Source organism: Salmo trutta, chromosome 3 (assembly GCF_901001165.1).
Source record: "Salmo trutta chromosome 3, fSalTru1.1, whole genome shotgun sequence".
NCBI lineage: Eukaryota > Metazoa > Chordata > Actinopteri > Salmoniformes > Salmonidae > Salmo > Salmo trutta.
Genome location: NC_042959.1, coordinates 53,476,283 through 53,497,242, shown reverse-complemented (window position 1 = coordinate 53,497,242; position 20,960 = coordinate 53,476,283). Strand labels below are relative to the sequence as shown.

General features: G+C 43.3%; 1 pseudogene; it reads right to left on the bottom strand.

Annotated features, from left to right (window-relative positions):
* Window positions 1-16,377: 16,377 nt before the first annotated feature.
* Window positions 16,378-19,925, bottom strand: LOC115164965 (SE-cephalotoxin-like; annotated as a pseudogene).
* Window positions 19,926-20,960: the final 1,035 nt, after the last annotated feature.

The window sequence follows — 20,960 nt, the reverse complement described above, 5'->3', positions numbered from 1 at the left end:
CGGTCACATGGATGAAACAAAACGGTAATGATTCATTCATTATGCTAAATCATACAAATATAACTTGTCTGTGTATAGCCATATATACGACAACTGCTGGGACTTCCCAGGCAGAGTTCCTGAATGACATGTGTACTATGGTGCATTGAGTTGGTTGGAGCCTCTCCAGCACGCTGGCAATAAACAACGATTCATTAAGATTGACTTTGAGTGTCCCTGTGTAAGAATTTCCACGACAAAAGGTAATCAAAAACGGTTGTGTCTTATCATGTTGAATGGCTGTTGAAATAGAAGATTACCTCAATACTATTGACCACACTTTCTGACCTTGGTCTCTAGCTATGGGGGGGGGGGGGGGGGGGGCTCTGTTTAGGCAATAAATATACATATTTTTGCATAATGGAGATAGACCAAGGACATCCTGTCTATCATTTGTTAATGTTAAGAGAGGACTTAGCACCCGTCATTCCTGGATTTGAGCAACTCCCATGGGAAAACAAATGTGGGTTGGAATGACAGTTTACTAGAAACAGGGTTGAGCAAAAAAAATGAAATTGCTTCTCAGGCATAGTGGGTGCTACATTATAAGACGTGAGATACAGCTGGAGGCTCCAAGGTTTGGTCACAGCCAGATACTTTAGGTGCATCAACATCATATGTCTGTATCATCAACATATGTGAGTGATAACATGAGCATAAACTGTGATATCACAATATAATTTCATTTCATGGCATGGTATACTGGTTAGTTAGGTCACTTATGTCATGTACAGGTGTGGTATCTTAATTTGATCACTCTGTTGTCGCTGAGAATATTCCTTCACCGCATTCAAATGAGTCTCGGGATTTACATAAATTCACTGAAACCCCACAGTTTTCTTTCTCTCTCACTCGATCAAACGCTAAAGCACCAGACAGAATAAATGTCCTACTACTGTAGATCCTACAACTGCTACATTCAAATGTACAAAAATGTATCCGAAATGCAGCCATACACATTAACAACCATTATTTTATATAACTTAATAAGACAAGATATATATTGGTCTCCACTACATACAAGTGAATCTGAAATGCATCTGTAGGCTACACCTAAACTATAGCCTACTGTAGCAGATCAAAACAAATTTCCAGTTAGAAATCATCCCTTTTGTTTTAAAATAATCAAATCCTGCTGCTGCAGGATTATTTTATTCTTGAGAAGGAACTGGTCAAATTAAGATCCTACACCCCACTAGGCACAACTTTGTTTCAAGGTCATTTGTCAAGGTATTGTGACATGGAAATTTCAACTACAGGATTATGTCATCATGGTAAGCAATTTCCAACATAGACAAATATGTTGAATATGTACCTTTGAAACAATGTTCAGATCTTCAACGTTACTGTAAATCGACTATCAGAAAATAAAAACAATAGGCTGGGCAACACCTACTGGAGAAATGATCTACGTACATATAATAATTTGGTCTCCCATCCAAGATTATATCCAAGCCCTGCTTATATTTGCCACTGGCTATTACCAATGTGCTATCGTGAGAATGATAATTAAATAGCTTCCCTGTTTAATAACAAAATAGATTCCCTGTTGCTATCAAAGTAATTTCAAAGGGTTGGTTTAACAGAGCAAATGAAATGTAACCGTACTTTCTAAGTCATATATCATCAATATTTAGGCCTATATAACATTTGTGAAGACATCAATAGCTATTGTTTAAAATCAACCCAGGGTTCAACTAAAAATAGACAATAGGCTACATGCACTGAGTATAACAAACATTAGGAACACCTTCCTAATATTGAGAGGTGTGTGGACTTGATTAGCATGTACATTATATTTCCTCAAATGAAAGGTTATCAAAAACGGTTGTGTCTTATCATGTTGAATGGCTGTTGAAATAGAAGATTAGCTCAATGCTATTGACCACACTTGATCTTTCCGACCTTGGTCTCTAGCTATAGTGTTTCCTCCTTGCCACAAGATGTCACTTTAGTTCACTGGAAAGCCCCCCAGTGTCTCTTCTAAGACAGAAGGTGCCACTTTGCCAGAGAAGGGATAAAATTGATGCTTGTCGGTGTTTGGGCAATAAATAGACACATTTTTGCATAATAGGGATAAACATGATGTACTTGTTCTATAAATAGTTGTCTTGAATATGGTTGGGTGAGGGTAAACTGGAAGAGCCTTTCATGTCATGAATTGTCTGGTTTGTGGATTATTGTTGCCCCTGACTTCACTGGTATTTAATTTGCAGGCAATTTAGAAAGATTGTACAGTTATTTACTATGAATAATCAGCCTATAGTAACAACAAAACTGTCCTTTGAGAAACACATGAAAATAGGTCAAAACTGTTTGCTATTTATATAAAAAGAAACCATCCTTTATTCCACATGATCACAGTGTATTGTTGTGTTACTTGGAATGAGGGATTGCTATGCAAACAAAAAGTTGTTACTTTTAAGAGAGGATTTAGCACCCGTCATCCCGGATTTGAGCAACTCCCATGGGAAAACAAATGTGGGTTGGAATGACAGTCCATTAGAAAAAGGGTTGATCAACAGCCATGAAAGTGCTTCTCAGGCATAGTGAGTGCTATGAGACGTGAGATAAAGCCGGAGGCTCCAAGGTTGGATCACAGCCAGATACTGTAGGTGCCTCAACATATGCCTGTGTCAACAACATACAGTGCCTTCAGAAAGTGTTCACACCTGTCACGTTCTGACCTGTAAAGGTGTGATTTGTTAGTGTTTAGTTTGGTCAGGACGTGGCAGGGGGTATTTGTTTTATGTGGTTCAGGGTGGTTGTGTGTATGTGTCCATGTAGAGAGGGGTATTTGATTTATTAGCCCAGGGTTTTGGTTATTGTTCTATGTTCTGTCTAGTCATTTGTATTTCTATATTTAGTTAATTGGTGTTGGGGCCTTCAGTTGGAGGCAGCTGTCTATCGTTGCCTCTGATTGAAGGTCCTATAATTAGGGCTGTGTTTGTATTGTGATTTGTGGGTAGTTGTATTCTGTTTTGTGTTCTTCACCTGACAGAACTGTTAGTGTCGTATACGGGTTTCATTTTGTTTCACCTTCTTCAATATTAAAAAGAAGATGAGTATATACTTCCCTGTTGCGTCTTGGTCCTCCACACACGACAAACGTTACAACACCCCTTGACGTTGTCCACATTTTGTTGTGTTACAGCCTGAATTTAAAATTGACTACATTTAGGTTTTTTTGTTACTGGCCTACACAAAATACCCCATAATGTCAAAGTGAAATTATGTTTTTAGAACCTTTTTACATATTAATAAAAAATGAAAAGCTGAAATGTCTTGAGTCAATCTGTCACGCCCTGACCATAGAGAGCCTTTTTATTCTCTATTTTGCTTAGGTCGGGGTGTGACTAGGGTGGGTAATCTAGGTTGTTTATTTCTATGTTGGCCTGGTATGGTTCCCAATCAGAGGCAGCTGTTTTTCGTTGTCTCTGATTGGGGATCATATTTAGGCAGCCATTTCCCCGCTGTGTTTTGTGGGATCTTGTTTATGTGTAGCTGCCTGTGAGCACTTCATTTGCGTCAGGTTTCGTTCGTTCGTTCTTTATTGTTTTTGTGCGTTTCATTCAATTAACATGTGGAACCCATATCACCCTGCGCTTTGGTCCGAATGTTATTACGACGATCGTGACACAATCAGTATTCAACTCCTCTGTTATGGCAAGCCTGGATAAGTTCAGGAGTAAAAATGTGCTTAACAAATCACATACTAACTTGCATGGACTTACTCTGTGTGCAATAATAGTGATTAACATGCTTTTTGAAAGACTACCTCATCTCTGTACCCCACACATAAAATTATCTGTAAGGTCCCTCATCAGCAGTGAATTTCTAACACAGATTCAACCATAAAGACCAGGGAGGTTTTCCAATGCCTCACAAAGAAAGGAAACTATTGGTAGATGGTAAAAAAGGCAGCATTGAATATCCATTTGAGCATGGTGAAGTTATTAATTACACTTGGATGGAGTATCAATACATGCAGTCACTACAAAGATACAGGCATCCTTCCTAACTCAGTTTCCGGAGTGGAAGGAAACCGCTCAGGAATTTCACAATGATGACAATGGTAAAGTCACCATTGTCATCATTGTGAAATAGTTACAGAGTTTAATGGCTGTGATAGGAGAAAACTGAGGATGGGTCAACAACATTGTAGTTACTCCACAATACTAACCTAACTGACAGAGTGAAAAGAAGGAAGCCTGTACAGAATAAAAAATATTCCAAACATGTATCCTATTTGCAACAAGGCACTAAAGTAATACAGCAAAAAATGTGCCAAATCAATTAACTTTTTGTCCTGAAAACAAAGTGTTATGTTTGGGGCAAATCCAATACAACTCATCACTGACTACCACTCTCCATATTTTCAATCATAGTGGTGGCTGCATCATGTTATGGGTATGCTTGTAATCGTTAAGGACTGGGGAGTTTTTCAGGATAAAAAATAAACGGAATGGAGCTAAGCACAGGCAAAATCCTGGAGGAAAACCTGGTTTTGTCTGCTTTCCACCAGACACTGGGAGATTAATTCACCTTTCAGCAGGACAATAACTTAAAACGCAAGTCCAAATTTACACTGGAGTTGCTTACCAAGAAGAGTGTAAATGATCCTGAGTATACAAGTTATAGTTTTGACTTAAATCTACTTGAAAATCTATTGCAAGACCTGCATCTGGCTGTCTAGCAATGATCAACAACCAGTTTGACAGAGCTTGAAGAATTTTTTTAAGAATAATGGGCATTTGTTGAACAATCCAGTTGTGGAAAGCTCTTAGAGACTTACCCAGAAAGACTCACAGATGCAATCGCTGCCAAAGCTGCTTCTACCAAGTATTGAGTAAGCGGTGTGAATACTTATGTAAATGTGATATTTCTTCATTTCATTTTAATAAATGTAAGAAAAAAAACACTGTCATTATAGGATATTTTGTATGGATGGGTGAGATTTCTAAAAATATTTTATCGATTTTGAATTCAGGCTGTAACACAACACATTGTGGAATAAGTCAAGGGGTATGAATACTTTCTGAAGGCACTGTATGTGAGTTCTAATATGAGCATAAACTGTGATATCTCAATGTAACAAAAAAAGTATAGGTTAAAGTTGAAGTGTACTGCTCTGTCTTCAGCTGCAAGGATAGCTTCTCACTGTCCTCTGTCCTGCAGATGTTTCCAGGTCACAGAACATATAACATGATGACAGACAACTTGGATTCAGGAGATTCAGCACCACTTGGTTGATTTAAGGCTTCCCCTGGTGAATGAGGGAGGTCCCACAGGAAATTAAATGAAAGTGACAAACAAATGAGGACCACTCCTTTGTGCCAATACTTCCCTGCACTACGGCTGAGCAATGGTGTTGAACAAACTGTACTCACAGTGAGGCAACATTATTAAAATAATTATAGGCTACAATACATTAAAGTTATGTGTGTTACAGAAAACATTGCTTTTACTTTTTACATTTTTCAGTTTCAATATGTTCTGTGGACACCAGGTAAACAATGCTGCTATGGCAATGAACTATTTGATAATGATTAACGCCACTAACAAATACAATTTCTCACTCTCCCATTCCCTCTGTCATGTGTTGTTAAGTACAGTAGGTAATCATCCATAAATGCTGCGCTCTAACAGAACTTTGACCAATCTGAGTCATAACCCTCTGGGCCACACTGTTGAGTCAACGTTGTTTCCACGCCATTTCAATGTAATTACATTGAACCAATGTGGAATAGACGTTGAATTGATGTCTGTGCCCAGTGGGAAGCCACTGATCTGTATGCACACAGCCGCTCTGGTTGTGAGAGACACTAGTCTGTCTCTCAACCACACAAACAGGGCTAAGCCATCAGCCACTCCCACGGATCGATACAAACTCAGGCTAGATCAGAGGAAACAGATAAAGGTTCAGAGGCGGGGATAGGGCAGCTTATTGATTGCAGACAAATTAATCCGAAAGGTCATTCTTGCCCTTACAAACCAAGTGAACCACCTTCATACAAATTGAAAATTAAATTACTCTCACTGTTGTAAATCTTGTTTAAGCATACGTTTTTACCCCCCCAATTTCAGGATTGCATTTTACTGCAAGTTTCAGCAGAGCGGCTCATACATTAAAATGTCTCTAATGCACGCAGGTAGGAGCAATGTTAGAAAATGTGGACAACAGCTAAATTCCAATAATCTGTTTCATTGTAACCAGATTGTACATTCTATTGTGTCTCAAAACATATTCTGAGGTCTATTGGCTTGATTGAATTGCACACAACTCAGTGGGCAGTGTAGCTCTCTTTAGAATCTGGCCTCATCAGTATTTGAGAAGGGGAGGTGGTCAGCCAAACAGTGATGTGATTCCTTCACATGCCTAATTGTTCCAGTGTCATTGGCCATGGCCTCCTGCTGTGGACCCCAGTCTTCCACACACAGGCCCATTCTGTCAGCCAAACAACTAATACCATTCATAGGAAGAGAGGACTGCCACAGCGTTTAAAATTAATGTTTTTTTGGTTGGTTTTTTTCACCTTTATTTAACCAGGTAGGCTAGTTGAGAACAAGTTCTCATTTACAACTACGACCTGGCCAGGATAAAGCAAAGCAGTTCAACACATACAACACAGAGTTACACATGGAATAAACAAGCATACAGTCAATAATACAGTAGAAAAAGAAGTCTATATACAGTGTGTGCAAATGAGGTAAGATAAGGGAAGTAAGGCCATGGTGGCGAAGTAATTAAAATATATGTGAGCGGACCAAGTAATTTGGTGTTACTCTAAAGCGGAAAGGTGAATAAACGAGTCAGGAGTAGGTTTTCTTAATTGAACAAAGTTCTCTATTGAGGGGTTTCTTTCAACTCAAACACTCCAACACAATCAATGAGGATCTCCCAAGGAAAACATAAATCTTCTTCTTTACACGAAAAAGGAACACAAGACGAGTATCTTTAAACTATAACATACATCTCGGATTTGTCACCGTCTTAAATGGTTCGTTCGTGGATAGCTCCCCTCTCCTGGTGGCCATTCCCCAGAGGTAGTTTGTCTTCCTCTTCTTTTCGCCTTCCAAAAGGTACGTCTTCTCCTCTGGAGGAGCAAACACTCTTTCCTTTCTTTTTCCCCTCTCTCTGTGCCGGTTCCCTCCTCTCTCTTGTAGGGGAAAGAGAATAGGTCATTAGTACCGTCAGCTGTGCTTAATTGCCTCTGGTCACCTTGACTCACATGCCTGGCTGGGCTACTATCCGTGAGCCCAGCCTGCCCTCTGGTGGTCCTTCAACATACCTCCCCCCTCAGGCACCAGACACGCTGTCTTGGTCGCGTCGGGTTAGAGCGTCCGCATTCCCGTTCCAGAAGGCGAAGTAAGGCAATAAACAGGCCATAGCGGCTAAATAATTATAATTTAGCAATTAAACACTGGAATGGTAGATGTGCAGAAGATGAATGTGCAAGTGGGGTGCAAAGGAGCAAGATAAATAAATAAATACAGTATGGGGATGAGGTAGTTGGATGGGCTATTTACAGATGGGCTATGTACAGGTGCAGTGATCTGTGAGCTGCTCTGACAGCTGGTGCTTAAAGCTAGTGAGGGAGATATCCTTCAACATACCTCCCCCCTCAGGACCGGACCGGAGGGCCGGGTCCCGTTCCTTGATCCAGCCCTGTGGATGACATGGAAAGAGAACGGTTGTAAAGCAAGAAACCATCTGGCTATTCTGTTATTGTTTCTCTTACCGGCCATTCATGTAAGGGGAGCATGGTCGGTAACGAGGGCAAACCCACGTCCAAGTAGGTAGGACCAGAGATAATCAAGGGCCCACTTAATGGCTAGGGCCTCTTTCTCTACAGTAGCATATCTCTGTTCCCGATCACTGAGCTTCCTACTTATGAAGAGAATAGGCCTCTCTGCTTCGCCTTCACCCTGAGCTAGGATGGCGCCGAGCTCCGTATCTGAGGCGTCTACCTGCACAATGAACTCTTGGGAGAAGTCAGGAGCCTGCAAGACGGGATCAGAGCACAGGCTATCTTTTAGCAACTGAAAGGCGTCTTCCGTCTCGTCCTTCCATGCTACACGGTTTGGCCGATTTTTCTTGATGAGGTTTGTGAGGGGGGTGACAATGGTTGCATATCCAGGGATGAAACGGCGATAATATCCCGTTATCCCTAAGACGGCCCGAACGTCCCACTTTGGCTGGGGTCGAGGCCGGTCCCGAATTGCCCTGGTCTTCTCTGCATGGGGGCGTATTTTTCCATTCCCCACGGTGTATCTCAAGTATTCCGCTTTGGACAGACCCAGGCAGCATTTTTTTGGATTGGCCATCAACCCTGTAGCTTCCAGGCTCACGAGCACTGCCCGTAGTCGCAGGAGGTGACTATCCCAGTCCTCGCTGTGGATAACCACATCGTCTATGTACGCCACTGCGCACTCTTGATGGGGCCAGAGAATGGCATTCATGAAGCGTTGGTAAGTTGCCGAAGCACCATGCAGTCCTAAGGGTGTCCTCACATATTGAAAAAGCCCCTTCGGTGTGGTGAAGGCAGTCTTTGGGCGATCCTCCGGAGCCACCGGCACTTGCCAATATCCCTTCGTCAAATCCAGGGTGGTGATGAACTTGGCCTTTCCTAAGCGCTCCAAGAGTTCATCCACGCGAGGCATGGGATACGCGTCGAATGTAGAGATGGTGTTCACCATCCTAAAGTCGTTGCAGAGTCTCATACTACCATCGAGTTTGGGGACCAGGACTATGGGACTGGACCACTCACTCGTAAATGGCTCAATCACCCTCATCCTCAGCATCTCCCTTACCTTGTTCTTAGCGATGACTCGGCGACCTTAGGAATCCTGTAAGGCCGGATAGGCACCTTCTTGCCGGGTTCAGTGTGGATATGGAGAAACAGGACATCTGTTTGTCCTGGGAAGGGAGAGAATACCCGGCCGAATTACATAATCAGCTTGTCTAGCTGTCTCGACTGCTCTGGCAGGAGAGTTTGGCCACGGTGCACCTGTGGTAGGGCCTCCTCTTTTCCTTTTCCCTCCAGGGCCATCAAAGCTGCCCCCTCCTCTCTTCCATGGTACTTCTTCAACAGGTTTATATGATAGAGTTGGACCTTCTTCCTCCTGTCAGGTTGCTTGATGAGGTAATTGACTGGTGAGACCCTTTTCGTTACTTCGTAGGGCCCCCTCCACTGCGCCAGCAAAGCGGTGTTCGGACGTTTTGGTGGCGGACGTGCAGGGGTTAGTCGGGGTACGGGATTTGCAGAATCCTTCCGTTCCTGGAGGAGCAAACACTCTTTCCTTTCTTTTTCCCCTCTCTCTCTGCCGGTTCCCTCCTCTCTCTTGTAGGGGAAAGAGAATAGGTCATTAGTACCGTCAGCTGTGCTTAATTGCCTCTGGTCACCTTGACTCACATGCCGGGCTGGGCTACTATCCGTGAGCCCAGCCTGCCCTCTGGTGGTCCTTCAACATACCTCCCCCCTCAGGTGCTAGACGCGCTGTCTTGGTCGCGTCGGGATAGAGCGTCCGCATTCCCGTTCCAGAAGGCGAAGTAAGGCAATAAACAGGCCATAGCGGCAAAATAATTGCAATTTAGCAAATAAACACTGGAATGGTAGATGTGCAGAAGATGAATGTGCAAGTAGAGATACTGGGGAGCAAAGGAGCAAGATAAAAAAATAAATACAGTATGGGGATGAGGTAGTTGGATGGGCTATTTACAGATGGGCTATGTACAGGTGCAGTGATGGGCTATGTGAGCTGCTCTGACAGCTGGTGCTTAAAGCTAGTGAGGGAGATATGAGTCTCCAGCTTCAGTGATTTTTGCAGTTCGTTCCAGTCATTGGCAGCAGAGTACTGGAAGGAAAGGCGGCCAAATGAGGAATTGGCTTTGGGGGTGACCAGTGAGATATACCTGCTGGAGCGAGTGCTCCGGGTGGGTGCTGCTATGGTAACCAGTGAGCTGAGATAAGGTGGGGCTTTACCTAGCAAAGACTTGTAGATGACCTGGAGCCAGTTGGTTTGGCGACGAGTATGAAGCGATGGCCAGCCAACAAAAGCGTACAGTTCGCAGTGGTGGGTAGTATATGGTGCTTTGGTGACAAAATGGATGGCACTGTGATAGACTGCATCCAATTCGTTGAGTAGAGTGTTGGAGCCTATTTTGTAAATTACATCGCCAAAGTCAAGGATCGGTAGGATGGTCAGCTTTACGAGGGTATGTTTGGCAGCATGAGTGAAGGATGCTTTGTTGCGAAATAGGAAGCCAATTCTAGATTTAATTTTGGATTGGAGATGCTTAATGTGAGTCTGGAAGGAGAGTTTACAGTCTAACCAGACACCTAGGTATTTGTAGTTGTCCACATATTCTAAGTCAGAACCGTCCAGAGTAGTGATGCTGGATGGGCGGGCAGGTGCGGGCAGCGATCGGTTGAAGAGCATGCATTTCGTTTTACTTGCATTTAAGAGCAGTTGGAGGCCACGAAAGGAGTTGTATGGCATTGAAGCTCGTCTGGAGGTTAGTTAACACAGTGTCCAAAGAATGGCCAGAAGTATACAGAATGGTGTCGTCTGCGTAGAGGTGGATCAGAGAATCACCAGCAGCAAGAGCGACATCATTGATGTATACAGAGAAGAGAGTCAGCCCGAGAATTGAACCCTGTGGCACCCCCATAGAGACTGCCAGAGGTCCGGGACAACAGGCCCTCCAATTTGACACACTGAACTCTATCAGAGAAGTAGTTGGTAAACCAGGCGAGGCAGTCATTTGAGAAACCAAGGCTGTTGAGTCTGCTCATAAGAATGCGGTGATTGACAGAGTCGAAAGCTTTGGCCAGGTCGATGAATACGACTGCACAGTATTGTCTCTTATCGATGGCGGTTATAATATCATTTAGGACCTTGAGCGTGGCTGAGTTGCACCCATGACCAGCTCGGAAACCAGATTGCATAGCGGAGAAGCTACGGTGGGATTCGAAATGGTCAGTAATCTGTTTGTTAACTTGGCTTTCGAAGACCTTAGAAAGGCAGGGTAGGATAGATATAGGTCTGTAGCAGTTTGGGTTTAATAGAGAGGTCACATAGGGTAACCATGAATGTCCATCAAAGTCTGCTAAATAGGTATATATAGCTATACTTGTACCAGTGTTGTGTTCCAGAATGTTAATTTGTTTTACAGACAGACAATTTTACACCATACAAGTTGCAAACGTGGAACTTGCAATGGTATCATTCTCAAAGGACAAGGTAAGAAATTGAAGCAATTTTAAGAGTATATATTGTATTTTATTCATGCTGAAGTTCTGGAGTGACTGGTTGTACAGTATATGTGCATGTAAGAGAGTGAGAGGTGGGTGCGTGTAGGGGTGAGGGAGAGTAAAGAGAGAGAGAGAGAGCTAAAGAGAGAGAAAAGAGAAAAATACAGAAGAGAGAGAGAGAACAGAGAGAGCACGTTTCACAGCACAGATCAATAGACAGTTACAGTACAACGTTAATTCGCTAATGGTTGTATGGACAGACAAATAAAAGGAAGCCTGGAGGGCTATTTATAGTCCTGCTACAGGAAACCACCCAGACTGAGGTTGAAGCTGGTTCTCTTCTGTACATGTGACATTTTCCCTTAAAGTCTACTGTCTAATTATAAAGCCACACAGCCAGTTATGACGTGGATTGTTTAGATGGGGATTCAATGTAGATTCCAAACTATTACTTCCTGTGCGTTGACAATCATAGATCGCTGCTGTGTGGTTTCCTGATTTCCCTTCCTCCATTTCCTCTTTCTCACGCTTTCGCTCACACTCCTTATACTCCCCAGGGGGAAGGCCTCTTAGCCCCCTCCCCACACACACTCCATAGCCCCTGACTCCCAGCTCATACAAGGCTACAGTAGATGAATCCTCTAACTGAATTGGTTGATGTGCTGGACAGTATGAAAGAGGTACTACTCTGTGTGTAGTTTAGGGAGGAGGGTAAGTTTGGGGGAGGAGAGCAAACAAGAAATTCTGGCTCTTATCTCCGAGACAGAGAGAGCGAGAGAGCGAGAGAGCGAGAGAGAGAGCGAGAGAGAGAGAGAGAGAGAGAGAGAAAGAGAAAGAGAAAGAGAGCGATTATCTACTTCACTTGCTTTGGCAATGTTATGTGTTTCCCATGCCAATAAAGCCCTTGAATTAAATTGAATTGGGAGAGGGCAGAGAGAGAGAGAGAGAGCGAGAGAGAGAGAGAGAGAGAGAGAGAGAGAGAGAGAGAGAGAGAGAGAGAGAGAGAGAGAGAGAGAGGGCATAGAGAAAGAGAGAGAGCGGGAGAGAGATGACAGACAAATCAGCTGAGATTCTGATGTGATGTATGAACAGCTATGAGGAGAGGAATTTGGCTGGGGGAAATCCAGTCTATACTGCAAACACAAACTTCATGGGGCCTTAAAGGGAGGCCACTGAGGGCTCGAGGGGAGACCGGAAGTGCCCAACATGAGGGAACTGTTTGAGGCAGTACAGATGGCAAAAACACATGTTTTGTATTCACTGGAAACACTTTCCCCATGGCTTTTCACCATAAAGATGTGTTCTACAAACATTACATACACTATTTCAGAGTCCCATATACCACTACTCCTAGAGAAGTGCGTAGCTGACTACAGCCCCAACCTCTAAATGCAGAACCTCCAGCCAGGAGAGAGACCTTTTACAGAGTCGATCCTGAGTGCTAGGCTGGACTTGCTGCTGTTGGTCACTGAACAAATGTTTTAATGCTTTTTATCAGATTAGCCCTCTAAAAGAGCAGTGGGCTGGTCGATGGTCCACTCGGACTGATTGGTAATAACATTATCCTGGGCTGGGATTGGCAAAGACAGCCAGGCAGAACCATCCTGCCATTGATCCAGACACTGCAGGGCCACTCTGATGCTGCCCTCCATCAAATCACTCATTTGTTTATGAAATATTGATATTGGCAGCTATCTCTTCCTGGAGAATGTGGCTGGTAGGAGAACATGTGTTTAAACAGGACTTTGGATCTAGTAGATAGGGTTTATTAGAATGCCTAAGCAGGTTAAAATATTAAATCCAACAAACCTGTTGCTGATTGTTCGTTAATGTCCCCTAACATTAGGGGGCTCAGCCATTCTGTGCAAACAACATGATGGATTTCGTGTCCTGTCTCCTCAGTGCTGATTGTCACAGAGTGGAAGTATATAGGCATAGATTCCAAAGGAAATGTCAGCCGTCGCTTCTTTTCTATTTCATCCGTATCTAGGGGCGATTTGGAGATGGAAGACAGGGATCAATACTCTGACATTTAGCAGTGCCACTGCTTAGCTACATGTGGTCCTGTTGAATTATGGGAATCTTTGAACACTTTATGAAAGTGAAAGTAAAAATCACAGGAGTAGAGCAGGAGTAGAGCTCCATGGATCAATAGACATTACCCAGGAAAAGCCCACAGAACCACTAATGAATACAAGTGGTTCCATGGGTTTATGCTGTATGGTTTCTGCAATAAGAGCTGAACTAAGCACCAACCTACAGTGATAAACAGACCATGGAGAGGGACAACATGGCTTCACTCCTGTATTAAAAAACAACAACCAAAAAACACATGAACTCAAATAGCCTATGAAAAGAGACATTGCAATTGGGGAGATTTTGGCAATGGAATTCAATTTTGTGGCATTGTTTATCCTGTTGTGATGATGCATTTCACCAGTGGTCTGCAGGACAGGTTTTATGGGGTGTTTGAAGAGAAGTGATCTTTCATGGTGAATATTTGACACACCCATCGGTCTGCAGCATTCAATCTCTTCAAACACCACCTGTTCTTCAATGGTGGTAAATGTATGATCAATGAGACCCTTCGTATGGAACTCATACCCTTGACTATGAAACTCAACCTTCAGAGAGGAGAAATGTTACCCTATTATATCACCCTAGTAAACAACAAGAAATCTCCTAAACCCTGTTTTCCTCACACATCCCATAGACACAGGTTAAGAGAGGGTGCATGGAAGACAAGAGGATGATTAAAAAAGGTCTATTTCCTACTGCACTGTATATTACAGACTGCGCTCAATCAATTTTGACAGGCTGGATTGACAATAGCGTACCACTGAGGCTAAAGCCCTGGCAGAACCGTATAGCTACTCCACCGGCCAAGAAATTATGGCCGTTTCCACCGCTCTCCACCTCCAACACGGCTAATGAGAGATTCCATCATGCTGATCCAAGCACTTTGGAGCTCGTCTACAGGATATTAGCGCAGCCAAAGGTTATTCATAGACTATCAAACCAAAGCTGTGGACAGGAAACGCTGTAGGGGCCCCAGTGAGTGCGAGTGCACTAGCTTGTGTTAATGGCAATAGACGTCAACATGTCCACACAAGACAGGCAAGACACATACACAGTATACATCCAATAACAGCTGATTGCAAAGTATAACGCCAAATGTTGTTTTTATTATGACTGAATTAGTAGGAATTAGAAAGATTAGTCAATTAAACATCACTTCACATCCATGCTGTAACAACTGGCATGAATAATCTGTTCACAAATAGGCACCGCTAGGAAGGTAATACCATTAAAGTTCTGCTACTGCAGCATGCCTGCTATGGGTTCAGAAGCAAGGGTTTGAGTGTATTGTGAAGACAAGGCACAGTAGAGAACACTGCCAAGTTGTTTTCACGGATGGCAAAATAGCTTCCATGCTCTCTTTCACTGTAATGTAGGCCAGCCTGTGTCGTAGAGAGACAAAATGAGAGCATAGCTCAGCAGTTGCAATCTCATCAAAATCATCTCTGTGGAATTGTGGACAGCAAGGTTATTCCTATCTGACAGTAGGGTAAGATGCATTGAGTTAAGCTATTTAACTACAAGAGAGTATTGAGTAAAATGTGGTCATAAGCTATGGTAGGGGTTAGTCACTTATAATAAAATGCATATACAGTTCATTAAATACTCTGCAAACACTGGACTATTGTAACACTGCCTCCAATTAGCAATGCATTCAGATTTCTATACAGTGAATCTAACTGCCACCAAAGCTACTTGCTATACACAGTGCATAGTATTATGTAATGGATAGGACTTGGGCTTGCTCCTACCTATCTTTCCGATTTGGTCCTGCCGTACATACCTTCACGTACGCTACGGTCACAAGACGCAGGCCTCCAAGTTGTCCCTAGAATTTCTAAGCAAACGGCTGGAGGTAGGGCTTTCTCCTATAGAGCTCCATTTTTATGGAATGGTCTGCCTACCCATGTGAGAGACGCAGACTCAGTCTCAACCTTTAAGTCTTTACTGAAGACATATCTCTTCAATAGGTCCTATGATTAAGTATAGTCTGGCCCAGGAGTGTGAAGGTGAATGGAAAGGCTGGAGCAACGAACCACCCTTGCTGTCTCTGCCTTGCCGGTTCCCCTCTCTCCACTGGGATTCTCTGCCTCTAACCCTATTGCAGGGGCTGAGTCACTGGCTTACTGGTGTTCTTCCATGCCGTCCATGGGAGGGGTGCGTCACTTGAGTGGGTTGAGTCACTGACGTGGTCTTCCCCTTGGGTTGTGCCGTGGCGGAGATCTTTGTGGGCTATACACAGCCTTGTCTTCGGACGGTAAGTTGGTGGTTGGAGACATCCCTCTAGTGGTGTGGGGTCTGTGCTTTGGCAAAGTGGGTGGGGTTATATCCTGCCTGTTTGGCCCTGTCCGGGGGTATCATCGGATGGGGCCACAGTGTCTTCTGATCCCTCCTGTCTCAGCCTCCAGTATTTATGCTGCAGTAGTTTATGTGTCGGGGGGCTAGGGTCAGTCTGTTACATCTGGAGTATTTCTCTTGTCTTATCCGGTGTCCTGTGTGAATTTAAATATGCTCTCTCTAATTCTCTCTTTCTCTCTTTCTTTCTTTCTCTCGGAGGACCTGAGCCCTAGGACCATGCCTCAGGACTACCTGGCATGATGACTCCTTGCTGTCCCCAGTCCACCTGGCCGTGCTGCTGCTCCAGTTTCAACTGTTCTGCCTGCGGCTATGGAACCCTGACCTGTTCACCGGACGTGCTTGTTGCACCCTCGACAACTACTATGATTATTATTATTTGACCATGCTGGTCATTTATGAACATTTTAACATCTTGACCATGTTCTGTTATAATATCCACCCGGCACAGCCAGAAGAGGACTGGCCACCCCTCATAGCATGGTTCCTCTCTAGGTTTCTTCCTAGGTTTTTGGCCTTTCTAGGGAGTTTTTCCTAGCCACCGTGCTTCTTTCACATGCATTGCTTGCTGTTTGGGGTTTTAGGCTGGGTTTCTGTACAGCATTTTGAGATATCAGCTGATGTACGAAGGGCTATATAAATAAATTTGATTTGATTTGATTTGATTTAGGACAAACTGCATGGCGTATTCACAAAACCTCATCACCATTTATCATCATTTCCCACACATCCTCTTTGAGTCGGTCAATTCAGAATTTAGAATAACCCTTTAGGTTGATTACATAATGATCCCTATTTGTCCTACTTGTTGCACCTCTATCAGCATCACACTGAATGTACGCACAGCGCCACGTTCTTGTGCCTCTCCCAGAATAACCCTTTAGGTTGATTACATAATGATCCCTATTTGTCCTACTTGTTGCACCTCTATCAGCATCACACTGAATGTACGCACAGTCCTCAGGGAAGCTCCAGGTGGCCTCGCTCTCCATGTGGTGACTGACAGCATGCACCATGAACCCTGCCAGCTGCTTCTCCGGGACCTCCACCACGGCCTGGGCACCGCCCTTCTTCCCTGGCCCCTCCATCAGTTGCCGGATGCAGTCGCGGGGCACCGGTTAGGGACTGGTGCTGTATGAAACCACCAGGTTGGCATCATTCACCTGCAGCACTACTAGTGGTTAGAGCGTTGGGCTAGGAACTGAAAGATTGCAAGTTCAAATCCCTGAGCTGACAAGGTACAAATCTGTCGTTCTGCCCCTGAACAGGCAGTTAACCCACTGTTCCTAGGCCGTCATTGAAAATAAGAATTTGTTCTTAACTGACTTGCCTAACTAAATAAAGGTAAAAAGAATATTAAAAAAATAAAGAAAGTTCTGACCGGCCATGTGTTGGAAGTGATCCCTGGCACACCAGTTCCAACAGCTGCTGCCAGAGTGGTTGACCACTCGGACTGACCAGCTCACCCAGTCGTACTTCCTGGTGAGGAATTCCTGTACTTCCTGAGCCGTGTCCTGAAGATTCCGTTTTTCTTTTTCCTGGAGAAGACGCTGGGCGTCAAGGTAGGCCTGTTCAGGGAAGGCTGCTACGCAGGCCTCGATGCATGCCTTCAACTTTGATTCCATTTCCTCGATTTTGCTTCTCCAGTTGCGGATGGTTTCCTCACATGGGCCCTTGGTCAGGGCATAGTGGCCCAGCAGGGCAATCAGGCCCAGACAGAAGATCTCCTTCATCCTCGCACAGAAGTCCTCCAGTACGCGCCTGTTTCTTGCCTCATACCTGAGACAGATGAAGAACCAACCACTCAGTTGTTATGAATAACAATAAAAGTAATCATCCTATTTACCATAATAGCAAGTTAACAGTTCAAATTGATAACACAAGTGTTCTCGAACTAAAATACTCAACAAACACCATGCTCCCCAGGTGCATAAAGGCCCATTTAGCATGGTTAAGAACACTTTACCTCTCCACCACCTCCAAGATGGACTCCCCAAAGCTGTTGGTGCCCATCAGAGCATCATACAGCACATACAGGTTCTTCTCCCCTCCGGTCTTGGAGAAGTGCTACAGAAACAGCCTCCTCTTGACTTCCTGAAACTGTGGCTTTGCTTCCAGAATGTCCATGTACTTCAGGAACTGGTTCCTGATCTTCTCCTCCACCGAGAAGTACTGGGAATCCAGCCGGCCCTTCTTAATCTCACAGTCAATGTCCTTCAGCTGGGTGGACAGTATGTCCAACTTGTTCCCCACGGCCTGGAACTGCTCTTTGACATAGAAGACCTCTTTGCTCTGCACGTTGTCCAGGGACAGGGCCGGCTGCCACACAGAGAGGGAAGAGCTCCCCTACTGCGCTGGCCAACACCTCAGCCCCTCGCTCAAAACTCTCCATCACAGCCTCGATGGCCTTCACCTTCTCCAGAGGACTTGCCATGCTCTGGAGGGAGAATCAATAGGAAAGTTGAACTATGTGTCAACTCTTGTTTAGGTTTGCCGGTCTTCAAAAAGCATGCTCAAAATCAGGACGGAAAAGCTGCATATTGCTCTCAAATAAAGTGGTTGAATGCCCTATAATAACAATTGACATTCAACCCCTTATTGGGGTGCAGTCTGTGAGTTTTCCCTGCAGAGTTACACAGATAAATTATAAATTCAGATATCGCTATTGGACATTTACAAATAGGATTGATAACCTTGTTATAGACCAAAACACACATTTATGAGCCACATCACTATTACATCTTAAAGGGGCAATCAGCAGTTCCTACATTTTTTTGCACTAAATTAATGATATGTACACATTGATTCTTAAAGAATATAACTTATAAATGCCTTATGAGTTAAGTTCAACTGTTGTACACCATCAGAACCTAAAAAATAAGCTTGTTTTACTTCAATGTTTTTCAACAAGGTAAATGTAAACAAACACTATAAAGCCTCAAAACATGTTTAAAATGATAATGATTGTATCATGGATGGTCAGTCCTTGCATCCATAGCTCTGTTTATGATTATATTATTTTTATGTTACGTTTCTCTAGCCCCATATCTCAGCTTTTTAACAAAACAGCTATGGGGAGTGTGCTTTGTTGCAGTTTCTACTGCTGATTGTCCCTTTAATGATTGACAGTCAGTAAAAAGAAATACATAGAATATCATAATTAAATCAATAAAGTGCTCTAGTCAGGAAGCAAGTGTAATCACTGGCCATGAATGTCACTATGCCACTATTTACAGACACGTTTTAGAGATGCTTGTATACAAGAGCTACACTTTTATATGTCTGATATTGTCAAGGTCAACGGTAAAAAACTGTATAATATTGAATGAGATGCAACATTTGCATGTAAAACAAATGACAATCTAAAGCCAAAAGGGATGATACATTTATCATGACATAAAATGACTGAAATAGACAGAGGTGTGAGCAGCCCTTCACTGGGTCTGTTTATGCCTCATTTGGTTTCTGAAACGACCAAGCCCAAGCAATATATATATAAAAAGATCAAATTTCATCCCTTGTCTGCAACCTCTAATAGGCTAAATGATTACACCACAATCCGTAGAGGATGGACCGTCATACAGACACTGCGCCATTTTCAAATACATGATGTCCAATTAACCAAGCCTAAATAAATAAACACCAATTAGATGTGTTTTATTGGAATATTTTGGATTATATTTTTACCAACCGTTGTAATTTCCAATGTTTGAAAAAAAATATTAACAATTTATAGCAAATTTTGATACTGACTTTATTTTACTTTTACATTTGTATTACTCCAACTGTAATTAATAACTATTGCAGTTGAGTAGGTAGAATAATATAATAATTCAGTGTTTTTATTCATGCCCATGTATGATGGAGACGCACTGTATGGGTACATTTACGCACGCATTTGGCTAAGTCTCATGAGTAACACTGGGCACACCTTGCAGTCCTGACCCCTGTCTTGTTGTTAGAGAAACCCATTCCTCTCTTACAACAGCACAGCGTTTCTTTACCTGGTAGTGGCTCGACTTGTCCTTTATGCCCGATCAGCCCCAACAGCTGCAGTTAAGATTTTCTTCTCACGTTTTCTCAAATTTGACCACAGCTCTCTCTTCGCTGTGATGTTGAGGAGAGGTCCGGAAAGAGAGGAGGAATCACGGCCACACATTTAATATCTGCAGTTTGGCATGTGGAGAGAGAGAGCGAAAGCGAGAGAGAGAGCGTGAGAGAGAGAGAGACAGAGAGAAAGAGAGAGAGAGAGGGAGAGATGCACTACCCATATTTATTTTCATTTATTTTCCTATTTATATTTTAACTATTTGCACATCGTTACAACACTGTATATAGCCATAATATGGCATTTGATATGGCTCTATTACTTTGGATCTTTTGTGAGTGTAATGTTAACTGTTCATTTTATTTTGTTTATTTCACTTTAGCTTATTATCTATTTCACTTGATTTGTTAATGTACAATAAAACCCATTGAATTTAATTTTATTTAATTTAATTGAGAGCGAGAGAGAGAGAGAGGGAGAGGGAGATGGAGAGGGAGAGAGAGAGAGGAGCGCACGCTGTGCGGTGGAATATTTTTGGATTCCCTCTCCCCTGTCTCAACCGTCAGTGCTTATATGAAGAGGATTTTGGTAAGATCCTATGAGAGAGGGAAAGATAGATGTGACTGTGACTGTAATTTTCACAGATTTTCGGGTACAGGTGTAACCGATGTGAAATGGCTAGTTAGTTAGCGGTGGTGCGCGCTAATAGCATTTCAATCAGTGACGTCACTCGCTCTGAGACTTGAAGTAGAGCCCGGGTTGGGGCGAAGAGAGGGACGGAACTTACACTGTTACACAGGCATTTGGCTGAAGATCTTGGAAGAGACTATTTGTCAATGGTGTGTGTACTGGGAGCGGAGTCAGGTGCAGGAGAGGAGAGAGTTGTGAACAGGCGCACACTTTATTTTGGCAGGAGAAACCAACATACGGACGCCACTGCGTCAAAACCTCCAGCCAATACGCAAAAGTGCAAACGCGCAAACAGTCACAATAATTATGTCCAAACAAATAAACATACATCGTGAATAAAACACGGAACAAACGAACACCAGTCTATCGCGTCAAAATTGACAAGTAACACAAAACAATTTCACACAAAGACATGAGCGGGAACAGAGGAATAAATACATGTAGTGTGATTGGGGAATGAAAACCAGGTGTGCAGGGAACAAGACAAAACA